Here is a 15,227-nt window from a genome sequence, read left to right as displayed (position 1 = left end):
GGAGAAAAGACAACCTCTTTAACAAGTGGTGCTGGGAAAACTGGTCAACCACTTGTAAAAGAATGAAACTAGAACACTTTCTAACACCATACACAAAAATAAACTCAAAAATGGATTAAAGATCTAAATGTAAGACCAGAAACTATAAAACTCCTAGAGGAAAGCAAAGGCAAAACACTCTCTGACATAAATCACAGCAGGATCCTCTATGACCCACCTCCCAGAGTAATGGAAACAAAAGCAAAAATAAACAAATGGAACCTAATTAAACTTAAAAGCTTTCGCACAACAAAGGAAACTATAAGCAAGGTGAAAAGACAGCCTTCAGAATGGGAAAAAATAATAGCAAATGAAGCAACTGACAAAGAATTAATCTCAAAAATATACAGGCAGCTCCTGCAGCTCAATTCCAGAAAAATAAATGACCCAATCAAAAAATGGGCCAAAGAACTAAACAGACATTTCTCCAAAGAAGACATACAGATGGCTTATAAACACAGGAAAAGCTGCTCAACATCACCATCAGAGGAATGCAAATCAAAACCACAATGAGGTGCCATGTCACACCAGTCAGAATGGCTGCTATCAAAAAGTCTACAAATAATAAATGCTAGAGAGGGTGCAGAGGAAAAGGAACCCTCTTACACTGTTTGCAGGAATGCAAACTAGTACAGCCACTATGGAAAACAGTGTGGAGATTCCTTAAAAACTGGAAATAGAACTGCCATATGACCCAGCAATCCCACTGCTGGGCATACACACCAAGGAAACCAGAATTGAAAGAGACACGAGTATCCCAATGTTCATCGCAGCACTGTTTATAATAGCCAGGACATGGAAGCAACCTAGATGTCCATCAGCAGATGAATGGGTAAGAAAGCTGTGGTACATATACACAGTAGAATATTACTCAGCCATTAAAAAGAATACATTTGAATCAGTTCTAATGGAGTGGATAAACTGGAGCCTATTGTACAGAGTGAAGTAAGTCAGAAAGAAAAACACCAATACAGTATACTAATGCATATATATGGAATTTAGAAAGATGGCAACAATGACCCTGTATGTGAGACAGCAAAAGAGACACAGATGTAAAGAACAGTCTTTTGGACTCTATGGGAGAAGGCGAGGGTGGGATGATTCAAGAGGGTAGCATTGAAACATGTATATTATCATATGTGAAGCAAATCGCCAATCCAGGTTTGATGCACGAGACAGGATGCTCAGGGCTGGTGCACTGGAATGACCCTGGGGGATGGGATGGGGAGGGAGGTGGGTGGGGGGTTCTGGATGGGGAACACATGTGCGCTGTAGCTGATTCATGTTGATGTTTGGCAAAAACCACTACAATATTGTAAAGTAATTAGCTTCCAATTAAAATAAATAAATTAATTTTTTTAAAAAAAGCTCTTTATATAAAAACCACTTCATACAAAAAGTCAAAACATACATGAGATTCCCAGAGAACCAGTCCTTTACTGGTGGCCCAGTGCAGTGGTAGAGACCCAGATCCTGCATGAGACTGCTCAGCTTCTCATCCATCCTAGCTCTGCTTCTTACAAGCTATGAAAGGTACAAATTACTGAACTTTTTAACTGCTTCAATTTCCCCATTTGTAAAACTAGCAAAATTAAAACATCTCCTTTATGGAATAGTTGCAAGGTTAAATAATACATGTAAGAAGCTTAGTGTAGCATAATTACCACTCACCAATGTCACACTTTGTCACTCCTTTGATTCTCTCATCATCATCATTTTGGATATCCTACTAATTTCCAGTCTCACCAAAGGCCAGGTTTTTCCAAAACATGGTTTTCCAAAAAGAAACATGATGATGTACTTTTTCTAGTGGCCATCCAAATGCAAAATCTATGCTACTGGGAGGCTCCTTTTGTATTGCTAAACTCTCATTCTCCTTAGTGAAGGTTCAAAATAAGTTCCTTCAATGGTTTTAAAGCATAGGTTACTGGAAACTAACTCCCTTAAGCTGTTTTGTAAAATTCCTTAGAGTGATTCTTCAAAGTATGAAAGGAAGGCCATCAGCATCAAAAGTACCAGGGTGTTTGTTAAAATGTAAATTCCAAGGCCTCACTTGAGATTTAATGAATTCACATGGAGGGCCATAAATCTAAACATTAATGAACATGTTAGGTAGTATTAATTCTTATGCATATGAAAGTTTAAGAAGCATTGCCTTAGCATGTTTTTAATTTAGAACCTATATTCATTTTATTATGTTCAATAACCCAGCAGGTAAAATCAACTCTGAAGAAAGGTCAGGCTTAGCTGACCTGCACATCATTTTCTTTTAAGATTTTTTTAAAAAATAAGAAAGAAAAATACAAAAGACTGTTGTACTGAAGAAAGTGACTCATTAACAGAAAAGCGTTGTTATTTCATAGCTCAGACACCACTGAGATGAATGAATCTTAAAATGCATTCTTAGCAACAGAATTGCACGTGGTTTTCACAATAAACATTCCATTATCAGAATTTTGATTCTAGTATTAGAGTGTTTGAAATGTACTCGTGTATGATAATAATATTGAAAATGCTAGCTGTGGCTGCATGCATTCCTTATTAATTTTCCCTCCACATGTAATATAATTAACTGGCAATCATCAGCTCTAAAAACAAAAAGAACATTGCCTCAGCATGTTTATTGTGAAATATAGGGTTACGTGTCAAAAATGTGCTAGGAATAGAAGGGCTGACATCATCTACAGCTTGGTGTAGGTTTTTCTTACATATCTCCAAAGAAGGAAAAGAAAAACCACGTCTTGGTAGGCAGTGCCAAATATTTCTTAATTTTTTTTCATTTTTATTGGATTTGTTTTGTTTTGTTTTTATTGTGATAGATTAACACAAATAGATTCAACCCCAAATATTTAAGGAAATTGGTTTTGGACACATATGTCCTCAGTTGGCTGTTTCTCATTTTTCAGAGGATGAACAGCAGCCCAGTTGCATCAGAATCTTCTGCTGCCCTTGTTTCAAATGTAGATGTCCAGACCATACCTCTAGTCTCTGGGCTTAGGGCCTAGAAACAAGCACTTTTAACAAGATTCCCAGGTGATTCCTGCACACAATGACACTTTGAAGACCACTTTTTTTGAGAATATATAATGGAATTTAAATTTAATGATATGTCTCTCTTCCTTATTTTTGAAGTTTAAAATTATCTTAATGGTGAACTCAGTAAACAGAAATCCAGAAAGTTCACTCATGACATATCCCATTTCACAAGAAATCAAGTCTAAGACTGTAATAAGAATCAATAAATATTTTTCAAACAAATGAGTAAAGTTAATTACTAATACATGAGGTAATAAAATGGAGACAATGAACAGTGACTTCTATGACTTTACCAGTGTCAGAAGAATGAGTCATTAAAGCCAGATCATCTCTACTAAACCTGTACTCAAAGGCCACAGTAACATTTAATAATCCTTAAACCCACTGAGAGTACTTAAGCCCTCTATCCCAACAAATAGTTTTCATTTTTTTCACTTATCAGGGGGGAAATAAAAGCCTGTTATGTATTGACCAGAAATGTGAATAAAATGGAAACCAAACCAACAAAGTTTTGCAATTTGTTATTATCTTTGTTTTAACTTTCTAGATTTCTCTTAATGCAGGTGGTATTACACCATCCTTCCAATAATTAATATCCACACAAATGAATTCTACTTCATGGAGAAGGCTATCTATGGTCAGGTGTTAGTAGCTGGCCCCAACACTCATGAGCCCAGTTTACTGGCAATGTAAGTAGGAATCACCAGACTGATTACCCTTCCCATGTCCTAAGCTATTTGAGAAATGACACCTGCCTCCAAATTGCCTCCCCTAAGGCCACAAGCATCATAGCCCCTACCTCGCTCCCAACAGATGACTGGGACATCTACAGCACTTCTTACCCAACTCTATGGGTTATCTCCTTATATTAGTGGTTTCACTTTTAAATTACAAATTTTTTTAATTATAGGAAAGTTACAATAGAAAAAAACTTAGATCATTTTGACATTATACCATATGCTTATTATAACTGAATAAGAATGCAATTATTAATCTTCTTTTCACTTAATAGATCATAGATATCTATTATTATAGCTATACTTATTTTAATAATTTTGTAATATTTCTTCAAATGGGCAAAACTTGGTTTATCTAAACTACCTCTACTATTAGGAATTTAAGCTCTTTCCAATGTTTTTCTATTACAAATCATGTCCTGATGAGTATTTGTGGTGCTTTCTGTATTTCAAATTATTACTTTAGAACAGATGCCCAGTTCTAAGATTTATAAAGCAAAGGTATATTTTTACTGAGTTTTGGAAAAGATTATGCGAGTTAACTGACGTCCAACAGAGATATTATTAGTTCACTTTTTCACAGTATCCTTGTCAAAACTGAATATGTTTCTTTATTTTTGCTAATTAAATAAGGAAAAAATCCCATTGCTAATACTATATTCTGTAATACTTGCTGTTGTTTTTTTTCTCCAAGTATGTGAATGGTAAAACTTTTTGAAAACTAGAACTAGGAAAGCTGCAAACAAACAGAATCTGAATGGAAGGACGAATGCACAAAAAAATTATAACCAGTCATTGAAGAAGGTTGTGAACATCAGAGAATAACTTCAGAAATAGGAAGATTCTGACTTAGTAGGGAAAAAATGAGTTCAGGATCTGGAGGAGTTCTAAGTGGACAAGTGGGGCTATTACGGGGCTGGAAGTTACAAAGGAAAGGAAGGAAGAGAACTAGATTTGTTGAGCACCTACTATGTGCCAGCAACATGCTAGATAATTTACAGATAGTTTATTATTTAATCCTTGCAACAGTGCTATTCTCTCCAGTGTACTGAATTAAATTGTTGTTTAGTTGCTAAGTCATGTCCGACTCTTTCCAACTCCATGGACTATAGCCCACCAAGCTCCTCTATCCATGCGATTCTCCAAGTAAGAATACTGGAGGGGGTTGCCATTTACTTCTCCAGGGGATCTTCCCAATCCAGGGATCCAAGCGGGTTCTCCTGCATTGCAGGCAGATTCTTTAACCATCTGAGCTGCCAGAGAAGCCCAAATAGTATTCCTCCAAAATAATACATCCACCCAGAACTTCAGAATGTGACTGGCAACAGTCTTCACAGATGTAATTAGTTAAGATGAGGCCATACTGGATCAGACTGAACCCTAAATCCAATGACCAGTGTCCTTACAGAAAGATCCTATGAAGACACAGACACCAATCTACTCTGAGGAAAAGAATATGTGATGACAGAGGCAGAAATTGGAAGAATACAGCTATATGCCAAGCGACCCCAAGGACTGCTGAAAATCACCCCAAGATATTTTCAAGAGACAAGGAAGGATCCTTCCTCAGAAACTTCAGAGGGAGCAGGGCTTCACTGACACCTTAATTCTGGACTTCTGGCCTCTAGAACTGACTGTGAGAAAATAATTTTTGTTGATTTAACACACTATGTTTAAGGTAATTCGTTATATTGGCACAAAGAAATGAATATAAATTAGGCATTTTATTCTGGTTTTACAGATAATGAAGTTCAAAGAGATTCAACATCCTTCAAGGACCTTTGGCAGTACCAGGTTTCAGACTAAAGCAGCCTGACTCCAAAATGTGTTTTTTTCTTCCACATTTTATGGCTTCATAAGAACCTTGGTTCTAAGCCCAGTAATGCCACCAATTAACTATGTGAAGTTAATTAAGAGGTTCACGTAATTTCAGGGGAAAGGTCAGGGGGAAGGACTAGTTAAGAGAGTTTGGAATGGACACATAAACACTGCTATATTTTAAATGGATAACCAATACAGACCTACTGTATAGTACAGGGAATTCTGCTCAATGGTATGTGGCAGCTTGGATGGGAGGGGAGTTTGGGGGAGAATGGATATATGTATATATATAAAGGTTTGTTCACCTGAAACTATCACAACATTGTTAATTGGCTATACCCCAATACAAAATAAAAAGTTTTTTAAAAAGGAAGCTCATATAATCTCTTTTGGTCTTAGTATCATATGTGTGGAAAACAGTTACTGACTTGGGTGATCTTTGATACCACGATACACGTCAGCTGCCCAGCTACAGCTCTAACCCTAGACAAGAAGGGAGCCAACTAGAGAGGGAGGCTTGAGGATGAGAGGACTCTGAGCATGGCTTCACTAAAGGCATTTCCTGTGCCCTGCCTTCACAATCCAGGCCCACAACAGCTCTATAGAAAGGGACCTGTAGAAAAGACGCTTTCAAGGAAGAAAAGGACACTTGAGAATCTTAACATGATGGATCTTGAGCCATGGACCTGGTGTTATCAGAGAGCAACCTATATCTTACTTGAAAAACGTCTTGAGAACAAAGTCACCACTCTCAGAGCACTCTGAAACCAACTATATTCTTCCCTGTTCCTGACTTTAGTGACACCCTTTGCCATACACCATTCCTACATTTGGAGTCACAGTCCATTCCCATACTCTAGGAATAATAAACATCTTGTATTAGACTTACTGCCTGAATCCAAACTGTAACTAAAGACCATCATGAATAATTTCAAATTCCCTGAAGCAGAGTATTTAGCATCTCTCTTTCTTTTCAATGAGAAATAAAATAACAACCGTAATAGCTTCAATAGCAATGAATGAGTACTACAGAGCCAGTATCTCATTCAACCCTGAGAACCCTAGATGTCATCATTCCTGTCACTGTTCTTACTTTCTCTAGGAAGGTTCTGAACACCAAGAAGTTGGAGGCCATTTATTCACTTGTACATTTATTAAACCAAGCACAAATAATAAAAAGAAACAATAAGACATGGTCATGAAATAACAATTTTGATTAACTATATACACACACAAAGGGAAAAATCTGAAAAGATGTAGCTCAGCTGGTAAAGAATCTGTCTGCAATGCAGGAGACTCCCAGTTCGATTCCTAGGTCAGAAAGATCCCCCGGAGAAGGGCCTGACTACCCACTCCAGTCTTCTTGGGCTTCCCTGGTAGACCAGACGATAAGGAATCTGGCTGCAATGCAGAAGACCTGGGTTTAATCCCTGGGATAGGAAGATCCCCTGGAAGAGGGCATGGCAATCCACTCCGGTATTCTTGCCTGGAGAATCCGCATGGACAGAGGAGCCTAATGGGCTATAGTCCATGGGGTTGCAAAGAGTTGGACATGACTGAACGACTAAGCACATCAACATACACACACACACAGAGAAAAACCCGAAAAGATGTGTTATAAAATGTTAAGGGCTATGATATTTGGACCATGAGCTTCCAGATGTTCATGCTGGTTTTAGAAAAGGCAGAGGAACCAGAGATCAAATTGCCAACATCCGCTGGATCGTAGAAAAAGCAAGAGAATTCCAGAAAACATCTATTTCTGCTTTACTGACTTATGCCAAAGCCTTTGACTGTGTGGATCACAATAAACTGTGGAAAATTCTGAAAGAGATGGGAATACCAGACCACCTGACTTGCCTCTTGAGAAACCTGTATGCAGGTCAGGAAGCAACATTTAGAACTGAACATGGAACAATAGACTGGTTCCAAATAGGAAAAGGAGTATGTCAAGGCTGTATATTGTCACCCTGCTTATTTAACTTATATGCAGAGTACATCATGAGAAACGCTGGGCTGGAAGAAGCACAAGCTGCAATCAAGACTGCCGGGAGAAATATCAATAACCTCAGATACGCAGATGACATCACCCTTATGGCAGAAAGTGAAGAGGAACGAAAAAGCCTCTTGATGAAAGTGAAAGAGGAGAGTGAAAAAGTTGGCTTAAAGCTCAACATTCAGAAAACTAAGATCTGGTCCCATTACTTCATGGCAAATAGATGGGGAAACAGTGGAAACAGTGTCAGACTTTATTTTGGGGGGCTCCAAAATCACTGCAGATGGTGACTGCAGCCATGAAATTAAAAGACGCTGACTCCTTGGAAGAAAAGTTATGACCAACCTAGACAGCATATTAAAAAGCAGAGACATTACTTTGCCAACAAAGATCTGTCTAGTCAAGGCTATGGTTTTTCCAGTGGTCATGTATGGATGTGAGAGTTGGCCTGTGAAGAAAGCTGAGCACCGAAGAACTGATGTTTTTGAACTGTGGTGTTGGAGAAGACTCTTGAGAGTCCCTTGGACTGCAAGAAGATCCAACCAGTCCATCCTAAAGGAGATCAGTCCTGGGTGTTCATTGGAAGGACTGATGCTGAAGCTGAAACTCCAATACTTTGGCCACCTGATGCAAAGTGTTGACTCATTGGAAAAGACCCTGATGCTGGGAGGAATTAGGGGCAGGAGGTAAAGGGGACAACAGAGGATGAGATGGCTGGATGGCATCACCAACTCGATGCGCATGAGTTTGAGTAAACTCTGGGAGTTGGTGATGGATAGGGAGGCCTCGTGTGCTGCGATTCATGGGGTCGCAAAGAGTCGGACATGACTGAGCGATTGAACTGAACTGATGATATTTGGATAAAGGGTCATTCTGATTTTCTATTTGTTCTTCTATTTTTCTACCATGAATATTGATTATATTTGTCATCATAAAAACATTTTTTAAATGACAAAATATCTGCCTTTCAGGGATTTGTAGTGAGAGAAGCATGTCTATCAACAGCCTGCTCAGGACTTCTGCAGTAGTAAACCTTTGTGTACTGCAACTAAAGAAAGCCTGCACGCAGCAACAAGGACTCAGCACAGCCAAAAAAGTAATTAATTAAAAAAAAAAAAAAAAACAGCCTAAGTTTAAGAGTGATGAGCACAGATTCCCACTTAGGGCTGCAGATTACCAAATTCCATTTTGTTTTCCCTACTCTATACTGCCTCTGGCATTATGTTCATTTGCCTGGAGGTTTGCTCATATTTATTTTGCTTCATTGAAATTAAGTCGCAGACTTGCCAGGGCAGTGCCAACAATGTAATCTGAAAGATCAGCCGTGGGCGGCCTCACCCAAGCTGCCGGCTGAGCAACCTCCTTCCCTTCTCCACCCACAGATCTTTGTACCAAAGGAAACGCAGAGGTGGTGACTGTGGGCATTTAACCTGGCATCCCAGCCCCCTAAAGAGGTGCTTTAGACACAATTAAATGCTTCTATTCATCCCACAAATTATATTTTGTCTGTCCTATCACTTAAATCTGAACTACACTACATGCTCCTTAACAATAACTATGTCATCCACATACCAAGGCTGGTAAAAGAAAGTTCAAAAAGAAATTCCACACTCTGTCTCCTTATCTACTTTCTTCATCTGCAAAATAAATATTTCAGTGAGATCTCAAAATTGTCCTTCTCAAAGACCACTCAGGCATAGGAGTTGAGCCTTGATACGTGTTCGCCAATGACTTATTTACTTCCCAGTCCTACAGCCAGAGTCTCATGGGAATAATTTAAATTATTTTAGTTTTTCTAACCTTATAAACATTTCTAGTCTCCATCCTTATAATTAGGTTAGGGATCATGGCCAACATGGTCTCATTCCTGACAATCGTAGTACTGAGCAGAGAATGAGTAATGGATAAACACTTGGACCAGTGGATTAATTTATTGTTGAAATTAGGCTTAGGGTATTTTTTCTAAAATCTCAAAAATGATATAGAATAATTATTTCCCTATTATAAACCATACAATGATTAACTCTTAATCTTAGTTATTCAGCAGCAAAGTTTCTCAAATTCCCTGCTAATATTGTTCCTATGTCCCATCTCCTCCTTTCACTTAATCCAGACAGAATTCTTAACTGTTTAGTGGAAAAAGCAACTGAAGCATAAATGTGATGCTGAATCCATGCTGGGCCATTTTGTTTCCCTGTCCTCCCATAACCCTTCTTCCTTTATACAGTTCAGTGTCTGGATAAAATATTACTTGCCATTGAAAGTCTGGGTCAGTTAGGGTCACTCTCCTCAAAAATAAGATGCAACGTGGGAGTCTAATCAGCACATATGATTTAGAACAAGTGTCACAGAGGGACTTGAGCTCATGTCTCACATCACAGCCTGGCTCCCTCTGTATGGTGAGAACCAGCTTTTGTTTTTTCCTTTCTTAATCACAGAACAGAAAGAGAAAGAGATGAGAAACAGTGAGAAATGGGGGTGGGGGATGGGGAATAGAATGGGGTGACAAGAGACAATCACTTGGTGGTTAGATTCACAATTCAACTGAATTCGCCATGGAAATATCTCACCATGAAAATTAAACTATGGAAATGTCTGCCTCATCCTTGAAGCTGCACTGGGCTTAGGTCTACATGCAGTGCTGAGAGCCGAAGTTAGCTGTTGAAGGTCTGAGAAAGGGGGATGTGTGTGTGTGTGTGTGTGTGTGTGTGTGTGTGTCTATGTGTCTGTGCACATGTGCACTCAGTTGCTTGGTCACATCAGACTACTTGCAACCCCATGAACTGTAGCCCACCAGGCTCCTCTGTCCATAGGATCTTTTAGGCTAGACTACTGGAGTGGATTGCCATTTCCTCCTCCAGGGGATCTTCACGACCCAAGGATCAAATCCACGTCTTCTGCATTGCAAGTAGATTCTTTACCACTGAGCCACTGAAGAAGCCAAAAGGTATGGAGGATGCAGAAAATTCGGGATAAATGTAGTCCCACACATATTCTTCAAGTTCCTGAGTCTTTCTCAGCCACTGGCAAGTGTCACAGTGGCTGACATGCTGGCTGGCCACTGCCCCTCAGGCATCCAGGCCACACACTGGTTCAGTCCCATGGTCGTTGAAGACAGTGACGACAAGGGTCCCTCCAGTGATGAGATCACTCAGAGCATCATCTGAGTCATTCTGCTCCTTCCCATTCAGGCCTCAAGTGGTGCTCATCTCCAGGTGCCCCTCCTCACGGCCTAGGATCCCAGTCCTTCTGGGCTTCTAAAGGAGCCAACCTCTCCTGCAGTCAGTCATCCAGAAGAGAAAACAAAGAAAGAAAAATAAACAAGGGGTGGGAGGAAGGGAAGGGAAATGTAAGAAAGAATGGAATACTGAATTCATTCACAAAATGGAGCTTTTCCCTGATCTATGCTACGAGGATTGTGAGATTTACAAAGGGTGAAGAGATTTGGGTTTTTAAATTTGACTTAGAGAGGCAGCACACCACTGGGAATATCTAGCAGAAACCCAAGAAAAATCTTTTATCACTTTCAATGAGGGATGTTTCCAGAATTATTGTTTCTACTTTATATATTGAATTATTTGAAATGCTATGTGCCTTGGGTGAAAAAGAAAAATTGCAGCCTCTAGGACAAAAAAAGATTTTACGCTACTGGTTAGGACCAAGGATAAATATAAGCTAAAATCTATTTTTAAGCAGCTATTTTAAGTCATAGACATTTTCAAAAGCCAGCAGTACATTGAAGTACACATATATGGTTATAAAACAAATATTTTCACATTTTGCAGAGTAAGTATATTTGGCAAACTGGGCACAAAATATTGTAGGATAATTCTGATTTACCAGAGAGTTAGATTTTTAAATCTCAAAAATAAAAGTTCACATTTTTTAAAATAGTCTTTTGTGAACTTTGTTGAAAATGACACTTAAAAAAAGACTGAGGTGATAGTATCTTTAAAAGTCCAAAAGAAGACTTTTTTTTTCTATTTATTTTTATTAGTTGGAGGCTAATTACTTTACAATATTGTAGTGGTTTTTGTCATACATTGACATCAATCAGCCATGGAGTTACATGTATTCCCCATCCCGATCCCCCCTCCCACCTCCCTCTCCACCCGATTCCTCTGGGTCTTCCCAGTGCACAACATAATCTCTTCAGGTTCCAAAAGAATAACAAACCCATTGGCAGCCATGGCTTTTCCCCCAATCCACCCTCAACCTGTTCATTTCATTTCCAGTTTTTCTCTGATTCAGCTTCTTTTCTTTGCCTCACAACTCCAACCTCATCCATCGCCACAAATGCCCTCTTTCCACCCTTAAACCATAAAACCTGCCCCAGACAGCATTCTCAACAACTATCAGCCCCCTTGAGTCCGCCTCTTGTCTAGGATACCCTACATAATATAGATTAGATTTTTATGTTACATATAATATATAGCATGTACATATTTATACATTATGTATTATAAACATAAGTATACATTTATTTTCACATATAGTTATATATGATATATAATGTCACTTCAATAGTGGAGTGACACATTCTGAGACTCATAATTCTGTCCATTTAGGCTTCCAAGGCGTGTAAAATATGCCTTCATATATTTATCATATATGAAATTTAAAAATATTCCATGGTTGGAATTTCTTTAGCAAAAACAATAATAACATTCACTGAGAACTTGTTACATAAGGAATAATTCCTATGCATTATCTCATTTAATGCTCACACAACCCCTTAAAAGGAATACTATCATTCTGCCTCACTTGAAGTTATTCAGAAGTTTACTGCAGTTAAGCAGATAGTAAAGACAGAGATGAGCTTCAGTCCGCCAACCTCTTAAGCCCCTCCAACCCACTAAACAGTACCACCTCGGATACCTCATAGACAGTTGAAAACCCCACACATTCCTGGTACTACCAAAAAGTCAGTACACAGACATGTTGCAAGCAAATCGATTAAGAATAATTATCTCCTTGGCATTTCAATTACACCCTCTTTTTCCATCAGTTATAAACCGTTGGGTTAATATCCTACTTTACAACTGCCCTGATTGTTCCTTCTTCAAGCCCCATTCCAATGTAAATATTACAAACTTAAAATTCTGGAATCCTGGGGCTGTCATCGCTTTAGGAAAAGGAACATGAGACTGCTCAATCATCGTTTTGAGGATAAAATGATTTTCTGCCAGAACTGATTGACAGCCAGCAAAACATACAAGAGATGATGCACCTGAGTCAACCCCTGAAGCCATAGGTTAGGTGATTCACTTTCAGGTGCAAATCCTTACAAGGTTTCCCTGCCAGCCAAGATCAAAGTCCTCCAGGATCTCGCCCCTGTCCCTCTCTCCTCGGTTTCCTCCCATCCACACTCCCTCTGTCTCCTGGGTTTCCATCAGGTTGCCTCCCGCACTTCATTCAGATTTCCACCTACTTCTCCTCATGTCTCTCCCCTTACCTGAAATTATATTTTATATTGTTCATATGTTTACTTGTTTGCTTTCTCTCCTGCAAAGCATACTCCATGAGGTCTACCCTCCATCCTGTTTACTACAGTAACCCCAACATGTAATAAATACCTGTTGACACAATAGATATCTACTGAATGAATGAATGAGCTGAGCATTACAGACCTAGAAATACACAGAATACTTCTGCAAATGTATAGGACTTTTCTTAGCTGATCACCTAGAGGTAAAATTCACTAACATTCTAATGCCCTTGCCCATCTCCATACATCAAAGATCAGCCACATTGTAATTCAACACCTAAGGGTTGGAAGGTAGAAATCAAACATTTCCCTCTCAGTCTTGTTTATTCGGCTCCTTCCACTTTCTGTTAAGTATCACCACTTAGTCTCCCTTAAGCGGAAGGAGACAAAAGAAAATATACCACATTCACATACATTATTTTATAACTGAAAACAAGGACTGTCTGTGATTCTGCAAGAGATAAAATGAAAACATCACTTTCATTAGAGAAATACTTATTATCAAGTCACCCATATCTGTCTTCAAATCCAGTCTAACTCCAGAAATAGCCACAGATGCAATCAATAGAACCATTCATGACCTGACTGGCAGGTAAACGGAACATGGCCCTTTCAAGAACTTACACACCCGAACCCCAAACATGTTATAACAACCACTGATAACTACACACACCAAACCCTGCTTTTTATCTTCAAAGAAACTTGCACTGCCCACAAAAATTGACCTAGATTATAAATTGTGGATAGTTGCAAAGATAAAAAATTTTCAAGTTTTAATGTCTTAGTTTCCAGTTTCCCAGACGTCATGGGCTTTTTCCAGAAAACTCCATGCCTCTCTCTCAGCATGTCCCCTGGTGCAGACCAATTAAATGAGGAACACCAGGGTGATGTATCTGCCTCCCGGTGGCAGTGGCCTTGACCCTCTTCATGTTGCTCACCATTGGCTCCAGTTGTGGCCGCCAAGAGATGGAGGAGAACCCGAAAAAGCAGGCCACACACATGGCTTCAAAGTTAGCCAACTGCTGCCACTTATTTGGATTCTCCTAAAGCAAATATTTCTTGTCCCATTATCCTGAGCTATTCATCTTCCTTTCTGAGACAAAAGCCCAAAAGGCACTTGGGAAGCGACTTGTCTGATGATATCAACCAATCACTAAAGATCAAGCAGATTCAAAGGGGGAAAAATTATTTTTGTTTATTTAGTTTATGTCAGTGATACAGCTATTTCAAAGCTGCTCCAAGAGAGGAGCCAGTCACAAAGGAGTAACAAAAAACACAGCCACTTAGAGTCACTGATGAGGCCCAGAGCATCGTCCTTCTGGTGGTGTGCCTCTCCATCCAGCTGGGAGGACTCATTCCACTGTCCCCACTTTCGCTAAACTCTCTGCCCAAAGGACCACACACACTTCCTCGCTAAGGCAAAGGAGCAGGGAAATGACACAGGCTTCCCTCTCGCCCTTGACCCATGTGGCTAATCCAAAGGGACATAAAAATCCCTCACTGGAGATGTTCACCACATGGAGCAGGCCCCCGCTGGGAGTGACTAAGAACTTTGGTTGTCTGTCCCCACATGCCCTTCGGGAAAGATCAGCACATCAGCCAGGCAGAGGACGGCACAGCTGACCGACTGCGCTTGCTCTTTCACCCCTCAATCCTTCTCCCTTTGGTTGTCCATGGCAACCTGAGTTTTCTGAGAATTCCAAAGTGATGACAAGAAGCAGTGCTCTCTAAATCTGCTGAAGACATTTCAAATAAGGTGTTAGAGTGAATTAGCAGGTTGAAAAAACTCTTTGGCGTGTATGGCAAATTGACCCATCATTTTGATCATGCCCAGTTCTTAGATTCTTTCTGGTAGATAATGTTAGTTGCTAAAAATGCTCAATGTACACATGTACCAGCTACTATTCCTCTCCACCAGGTTAGAAACAAATCAAGTCTTGTGCCCAATTCTGCCATTCTGTTGACTAACTTCATTAACAAGCTAGAACAAAAGAGTTGATTCAAACTTCTCTGCTAACTCAAGGTCTCAGCTCTCTGTCCTCCTTGGTGTCAAACCATCACCTTCCAAAACAGGTTTTTGTAGGGTGGATTTAACATTCCAAAGACAGGG

This window comes from Dama dama, chromosome 25 (assembly GCF_033118175.1).
Source record: "Dama dama isolate Ldn47 chromosome 25, ASM3311817v1, whole genome shotgun sequence".
Lineage (NCBI taxonomy): Eukaryota > Metazoa > Chordata > Mammalia > Artiodactyla > Cervidae > Dama > Dama dama.
Note: the sequence above shows the minus strand (reverse complement) of the source record.